At 40.1% G+C, this 8419-nt stretch overlaps 1 long non-coding RNA gene across 1 annotated transcript; it reads right to left on the bottom strand.

Annotated features, from left to right (window-relative positions):
• Nucleotides 1-692: 692 nt before the first annotated feature.
• On the bottom strand, nucleotides 693-1348 carry LOC107834799 (uncharacterized). Its single transcript, XR_001660623.1, has 2 exons — nucleotides 1065-1348; nucleotides 693-824 (listed from the first exon to the last, which is right to left on the bottom strand). It is a non-coding gene; the product is annotated as an uncharacterized LOC107834799 (long non-coding RNA).
• Nucleotides 1349-8419: the final 7071 nt, after the last annotated feature.

The raw sequence follows: 8419 nt of genomic DNA on the forward strand, positions 1-8419 counted from the left end.
AAAGCTAAAGCTAAAGCATTAATTCAACCAAGCTGATACCCACCAAGAATCTCTGACATGTTATTTTTCCCTCAACAGGGTCAAATGTCTTATTGCACATTTTCATGTATTTGATCAATTAACTCCCCTGATTATTTGTTCATGTAAGTGTTGTGTTGCACAGGGGAAAATGTGATTGTTGGAATTTTTGGTTGTATTTTGCTGGTCTGTATTGTGTTGTTTTTTTCTTTAACAATTCAAATGCACTGAACTGATGGCTGGTTGTCTAAAGAGGCGGAGCGCAGTAATTGGCTTCTCCTACAGGTGTCTGCAGAGACTAATCAAAGAAAGATAAAATGAGCTGAGATAGAAGGAAGACGCGAACTGACTTGGTGAGGCAATCGTCAGACACACTCCAGAAAAAAGAGCAAGAATCCCTTCACTAGGGGCAGAGTCCTGGGAGGTAGACTGGCGGGTGCTTGGGGCAGAGAGGAACCTCAGGCTGGAGAAGGCATGGCACGCCGGAGAAATGGAGCCATTCCAGAGCATCACAGGGCCACATACAGGGCTGTATGTGGCCCTGAGGAGTGCACTGCAGACAGATTGCCTCAACTCAAAGCAACCCAGTAAGTGGAGCTCGATGAGTGGCTTCCGGATCCAAATGTGGTTCCTCCAACTGTTGACAATTGATAGACTCTGGCTTTTATCTGAAGAAAAGAAAAACTGAGTCTGTGCCGTTACTGGTGCATGTCTGATGCAAAGGCTTTCTAACACCTTTCTCATGTCACGACTCTGAAGACCGAAGGACGTTGTCAGCAGGTTTAATGACAATTAAAAGGGTAAAACTGAAATGAAGACAAAAAATACAATAAATATGTGATCATATGCAGCATAAAATACAATATATTCAATTTCTACCGAACATCACATCTATATGCGTACATCTAGGCTACCAACTGCGCACCCGATAACCTTGCGATATCCTCGCATCTAATTAGCATAAACATACTCTACCTTAAAACAACACATTAGAGCGCTATCGCTAGACAGAAACAATGTTACAAAGTTACAAACTTAATACATACCGGCAATGCAACCATACATGAAATATTTCAACAGTAATTTACACCAACGGACACCAACGATGTCTATTTCTACCGTTTAATAAGTTTTGTTTCGAATAACAAAACTTACTACGTTGTAGTACCTTAAAATAACATGAGAGGGCAGGCTTTCTCCCTTTTATCTTGTATAAAAAACAACATTTATAACTTCAAAACAGAACAGAGTCCATCACTAAGGTGAACTTAAATTATATGCAACTTGGTGTTTTCCTTGGGTATTTGAGTTGTTTGCTTACTCTTGTGTTTTGAGACCTCGTTTGTTTGTTGTATGCTTGCTACTTGCTCAATAAAGTTACTTAACAAAAAAGGAGGTGCTGCATCAACAGCTTTCACCCACTTCAAAATAATAATATGAACGTAAACATTGAACTACCTGAAGAATTCTTAACCAAATAACCAAACCTTCAACACAGTTGTCCAACTTTAGTTGACTGAAATTTTACGACAAGAATAACACAGTAAATTATACTTCAGAATTTCTCTGGAAAATTTAGAGGAACCTAAGTTTTCAAAGTTAGCAAAAGTGCTAAACAAATAAATTAGCTTTGTTATTAATAGATTAGCAGATAAATGTAATTTTTTAAGACAGTACCTCAAAAATATAGCTGTCTAACATGATGAAGCCCAGACTTGATGTTATAGATGAAAGGACTTATTGACTTTAGGGAAACTATGTACATCTTTAATACAAAATAATGTTTTTTTTTTGTTTGTTTGTTTTTGGGCAAGTTTATAAATTAGAATTGCATATCAAGCTGACAGCACTATGGCTAGATAAAGTTCTGTTTTCCATACAAATGTCTATCACAGCTCACATACATTCATCCACTTCTCAGGCTAAATCTCTCAACAAAGGTCATAAATTGCAGCACATTTGGTTCATATCATTGAGGTTGTGACCCACGCTGGGTTTATTTGGACCTTTGCACTAAAACAATAACAGAGCCCAGACTTCTGCTGAGACAGACATTAGCAGTCTGGAATCACTTCAGTTTCTCACTGCCTTACCTGAAACAAGAACTCTGAGGGCGAGACACTTCTATGAGCATTTCCTAATTATAGTTTGAATTGTGAGAGCTTTGGCCATGCTCCTTACAGGAGGTGAAGTGCTTTCTGTTGGAAGCAGAGCATTAGAGCCTGTCTTTGTGGTTTGTCTGGAGGAACGACTCGGCTGTTTGGAGGTACGGGACTGGGAGGTGGGCCAGATGAAGACAAAGAAACTTTCTTTTTTTACATTCAGACAGACATCAGCTTTTATTTTCACAGCAATTTTAACACACATAATGTTTTTAAAAAAACCGCAAACCCCAAATCCAGATAAATAAAGAAAATAAAGCGGACAGCAAGATCCAGAGAGAGAAGCTGAAACATTCCAGGATTTGTCCTGGGTGGCCATCCCCTTTGCGTGTTGCGCAAGGCTCTTTTCTCTGAACAGAACAGGCTGCAGTCATGCGCTTCCAACAGACTCTCAAAAAATCTGATAAAAAGACCTCATCTTGATGTGCCAAGGGACAGCTGTGAGAGCGATCACAGTTCGTTGGCTCCAGCTCAAGAATTTGAGCCACAGAGTGAAACGAGCAGCCTTTACCTGGAGCCTTGCTTATGTCTCCTAAATCAGGGTAAGCCAGGAGTCAGGCAGCAAAGTACTGTAGACTCGGGATCCTTGCAGTTTAGTGGCAAAATTTAATAAATGTTTAGATTTCTTACAAGAAGAGTTTCCTTAAAAGAAAAAAAAAAAAGTCAAGGCCACAAGCCCACGAATAACAGACCTTGTGTAAGATCCGGTGCGTGTATGAAGGCAAGCCCCAGAAGTCAACATTCCTTTACTGAGAGAGACAGCAGCTGTTGGCCTGATATGGCATTGCTAAAGAGCAGAGGGGCCGCCATTTTAGAGATGGACCTCTCTCACTCCAAGACTAACTCCAGAGAGTAGGTTCAGAGGAAAATCAGGCAAATTCATCTCAGCGTTTGTTAATGGATAAAGAGTTTAAAGAGCAATGCCAAACTGAACTTCCAAGAGTGGGACAAACTCAGTGGTGCCTTTTCCCTTTTCTGCCTTTATCTGAATCAGTCCCATCAGCTGGCTGGATTCCCGAGCTCTTGCTGTTTTTTTTTTCTGTTATCACCCTAAAGTGCATGTCCTGGCAGAAGTAATGTTGGGTGACTTCGTGTGATATGGAAACTAAAGACAAATGGATATCTGTTGTAAATCTGGGTCGTGTCTGAGTGATGACGGCAACCCGGTGCTTGGCAGATGAACGCCGACCTCAGCAGACAGAGAACAACCCTTCATGGTTTGCACAACTAGACACAGAGGAATGACATTCTTAAAGGTTTCTGCATGGCAAAACGCAGTACACATCACACAATCAAAGAAAAAAATCAGAACCCACAACAATCAGTGGTCTACAAATCAGAATTGGAAGGATTTTTCTACTATACAATTATCTAGGTCAACTTCAACTTTCTGCTTTGGTACTACTGTTTTCACATGAGGAAAGGAATCACATTCTCCTTTTCATTTCATTCATTAAAGTTAGCCAGGAATGTTTGCTCATCGAGGAGGCATCCTTAACCCCCTGCCTATATCAATCACCCTGCTGCTCTGCTCACTTATGGAGGAAAATCTGCTTCCATCCAGGCAAAATGGCGGCCACTGGCATACCTCTCTGATTAACAGCTGTTTAGTCTTGCTGGGGCTCTAATCAAAGCAGCCCTCTGTTGGCGAGGAGAAAAGGTATCTTTATTGACACCTTGGCATCTGCCTTGGCACTGCCTACCGTCCACTCAGTTGGTGGTCCAGGGGTTTTTCTCCCGGGCTTGCCAATTATTTTCTCTGTGTAAGCACTATCGTATGTCAAAAGTCTGCAGGAATTTTGTGGACGCACCTATATGACCTCAGCAACAAAGTGTACCATTTTACAGAGTGTATTAATTTTTGTTGGGGTTTTTTCTACTCGTGACTGAAAAGCTATTAACCAAGCTCTGTTTATTCAAACTCTTTTAAGCTAAGCCTTTCAAATATTTACAAAAGAGGTTAAAGCAAACAGTTCCTTTTTCATCTCAGTAGCTCAGAACATGTGGCATTTATCAGTGAATACACAGATGGAATGAGAGTACAGAGAAGAGTGCACTTGAAGACAAGAGCACCTGTATTTTCTCAGAGAAAGCTAAGCTTGAATGAAAGAGAGAGAGAGTGAGAGAAAGCACACTATGCTTCCCCACAAAGAATAACTCATCAACTGAAGAGAAGAAAAAGCAAAAACATGAACAGGAATGTCTGAAGGAAGGCGCTTCTTTTCTCGCATTTTCCAAAAAGCTTGCTCAATGAGCTGACTCCAACTCTCCCTCCAAGGAGTGTGAGTCCAAATGAGGAAGCAGGTCATGAGTGAGAGAGCGGTTACAACTGAAAGAGAACATCTCTCTTATGCCAACAAGAGGACAGGCCAGAGAAACAGAAGCATGCTGACGAGTGGCGGTGCCCTTCTATTTGCATGAAAAAAAGGTAGGAAGGGTGCCAACAGTTGCAAATTGGCCACTGACCTGATGGGATTTTAACTGCATGTCATGAGAGGCCGGGTGGAGAGGGAGAGCCGTGGGATTAGTTGGTACAGTGCTTTTTGCACTGCAACCAGCTGGTGAAGACAACTAGGAGGTTAATCCTATTCCCCAGCCAGAGGGTGATTAAAAAATAACAAGTTCAGGTGTGCCAACTCTCTCACACTGCAGAGCTACTGTATGTCGATATGTTAAGCCATTGCGTGTCACAAGTTTTTTTCTCCCCCCATCAGCACCTTTGATTGCTTTCCAATTAGTCTGGATGTTACTGAACATCTGTCATTTACAGAAGAGACAATTATGTCTGATGAAGTCAACCCTGTGTGCTGTGCATCTGTTGGGTCCTAATGGAGTCCAGGCAAATAAAGCCCAACATCTGCTGGCAGCAGTACGAGCCAAGGCCACAGTGCTGCAGTCTGCGTTGGCCTAATCAGCCAACGCAGACTGCATCACACCCCCACGAGGCTCAGGCTGGCACAGAGGTGACGCTCTTTGGAAACGTTAGTATTTCTTTATAGCAAGCCTTGTAGACAGGCTTATGGGAAGATTACTTTTTTGGGAAGAGCAAATGCAATTTATTTATTTCTAAAATTTAATCTTACTTTTTACAGACTTTGTTAAAATAAGCACATGATAAGTCATTGCTTTGAATGGTAAATATGAATAGCTAAGCAGCATCTTCAGAAACTCCAAATATATACTAAACATTTTCAACATTATGGTGGTGTGATGGCTCGCCCTTTGCTGCCAAAACAGCTCTGAATCGTTGAGGCATGGACTCAAATAAACCCCTGAAGTTGTGATACAGCAGATCCTTTAAGTACTTTAAGCTGCAAGGTGGGGCTTTTGTGGACTGGAATTATTTGTAAAACGCATCCCATTGGTGCCAATTGAGCACCATACGTGCTCAATTGGCTCGAGATCAAGGAAACGCTAAACCCTCAACAACTCAAACTCGTGGTGCTTCATAAGTCACTTCTGAGCTATTTCTGCTTTGAAGCCAGGAACATTATCCTGATGAAAGAGACCACAAATGCTCTTGAAAGGCTGTAGATGGTCGGTGACGTTGCATAAGTAGGTGGTAAATGCTAAAGCAACACTCCCATTGATGTCAGGATCCAAGGTTTCCAAGCAGGCCATTGCCAAAACATCAAACTCTAGCCTATGGCTGGCATTTTCACCGTAGTGAATCCTGGCAACAAAACTTGGCTGTGTGTTTGATGTAAAAGAAAAAACGTGATTCACTAGATAAGGCCACCTTCTTCCATTGCTTTAAAGTCTTTCTGATGCTTCACCACATACTTACTGCTGGTGCTTTGGCCAATGGACAGAGGTCAGCATCTGTATCCTGACTGGTCTGTTGCAATGCAGACCATATACAACAACTCCCATGCATCTTACAATCAAAACAACAATTAACACCTGGAGCAATTTGAGCAACAATACCTGTACACATGGCTAGCCTTTGTTCACCATTTGCATCAACAAGTTCTAGCTCACCATGACCCTGTGAGTGGCTCACCACTGATCCTTTCTTGAATCACTTTGATACATACTAGCTATGTTTTTATCCAACTGTCATGCAAATTTTGAGCAAACTTTTCAAATATTGCAAAAAAGAAAATGTGAATCAGGCATGTTTCCATCTACTGTTTAGGAGTGAGTCAACCACATTACGCAAAGAGGAATTTCATCAGCTGTTGATGCTACTTATAGTTCTAGCAAGAACCACATATCTCACTCAAAAAAATGGAAAGTTCTCCCCACGGTACTGGAGGGTGGGACTGCAATTCGTTATGTCAGAACTTATTTGGCAATAATGTTTCCATCTCCCTTTGACACATTAACTCTTTTACTAAAATCCACTTCAAGCAAGCTTAAAACATTTTTTGTGAAATTGAGGAAATAATTTAGAATTTTGTTGTTACCATCAACCTTTTCTTCAAAATGTGCATAAAAAAGCTGATAGTAACATGGCTGCTGAGACATCGCAGAATAGGAGCAAGTCACAAGGACTGCAGTTTTGGAGGTGATCTGAGCCAGTCGTCTAGACGTCAATATTGGTCAAACTCACTCAAATGTTTGGCAATTTTTCTGTTTACAAAAACTTTGAGGATAAAATCTTTACTTGCTGCCTCATACTGTATACCTCCTCCACTAATCTGACAAAGAGATAGTTTGGTCATCACCTTTCAGACTTCATTGATACTTTAGTGTTACTTGTCTAATTAATGACTGGTTCAAGACGAAATGAAATGAAATTTTAAAACAAAAACCAACAAAAATTGAAACTTTCAACTTTTTGTAGATGCTACCACCAGCTTGAGTAAAAATGGAATATCAAGATTTGTTTTCAAATATTTTATTTGTATTCCTTTAATTAAGAGTTGAGGTGCCAATGTTGGCAATGGTTTCTGAAAGGCACTTTTGAATATAAAACTTTGAATTACAATGAAGGGCAACTGTCTTTGACATAATGAGAAATAAGGTTCTCTTATTGCACTAATGTGATGATGTTGGCACATGACTAACAGCTATAACATATTAAAGTCATGCAGAACTACGGGAAAGGAGAAAGTAAAGTCTCCATCTTCCTGTAGAAGGAACTGTACTTGTTTCCTTTGAGAGAACGACGTGGATACTCCTTAAGCTTTGATTGATGAGCAAAATATGAAGCCTATAATCTGCTGAAAGACCAATGCTGGATCACATGGTGCCACATGTTTAAATTACTGTTAGCATGGAGCAATTTCCATTCAACCAAACACATGTGTCAGGGTGTCTGCTGCCAACGAGCAGGACTTTGAGTCGGCATTGCAGAACGGGAAAGTCCCTCTGTGTTTAATCACACTATTGCTAACGGTATTAAAGGCTCTCACGAGGATCCAGTAGTGGTGTCAGGTGGGATACAACTGCACCCATTGTTCAGCTGATATTTTTATTCAACTAAAACCACATGCAACTCAACATCTTGTGATTTATATTTAAGATGGCAAAATGTTTCTGTCTTTTAGTGATTTCCCTTACTCACCACTCCCAGTTAAGTGTTTATGTTAGCTATCAGCTCTTTCTGCTCTGGCTCCGTGTTAAAGACTCTTGGACAGCAAACAGGATGACATATTTTACTAAGTTGTTTCTACTTTTTGCTCCAAGAATTAACAGAAAAGAACAGGATGAATCTTTTGACTTTCATGCAGCAGAAACCAAGCTGACAGTCTCTACAATTTAGTAGCACAACATTTTTAACTGTGGTCTACACAGTAGAAGAAGAATGTGATGAAAACTGTCATCACTTTTATTAGGCTGATTGCTCCTCGTCGTTGCCACTGTTTCCCATTTCACTTGCTTTATCTTTTTTTTTCCGCAATTCCCTGCTGGATCGTCTCAGATATTGATACATTGGGTTATTTTTAGAGCATTTACTCAGAATAAAAGAAGAATGACTGCTGTTACTAAGCAAATGTTAAAGTATGGTCTTCCCATTGTGTTTATGGCATGTAATCAATTAGGTAAGAAGGCTCGTGCTAAAATTCTTATTTCAAATACAAACAGAAGCCTAAACTTTGCTCTGAGGTGTGCAATGGAAAAGTAACAATGAGAATTTTTTTACATTTTGCTCTGTTATCACAAAAACTAAAATGTACTTTTTGGGAATTTAATATGATAGGGCAATGAAAAGTAATACATTATTGTGAATTGGAAAGAATAAAATTAACATAATTTTTCAAGTATGAAAACAAAGCATGTCAGCTTAGATT

The sequence above is a fragment of the Poecilia formosa genome, unplaced genomic scaffold (genome assembly GCF_000485575.1).
Source record: "Poecilia formosa unplaced genomic scaffold, Poecilia_formosa-5.1.2 Scaffold774, whole genome shotgun sequence".
Taxonomy (NCBI): Eukaryota; Metazoa; Chordata; class Actinopteri; order Cyprinodontiformes; family Poeciliidae; genus Poecilia; species Poecilia formosa.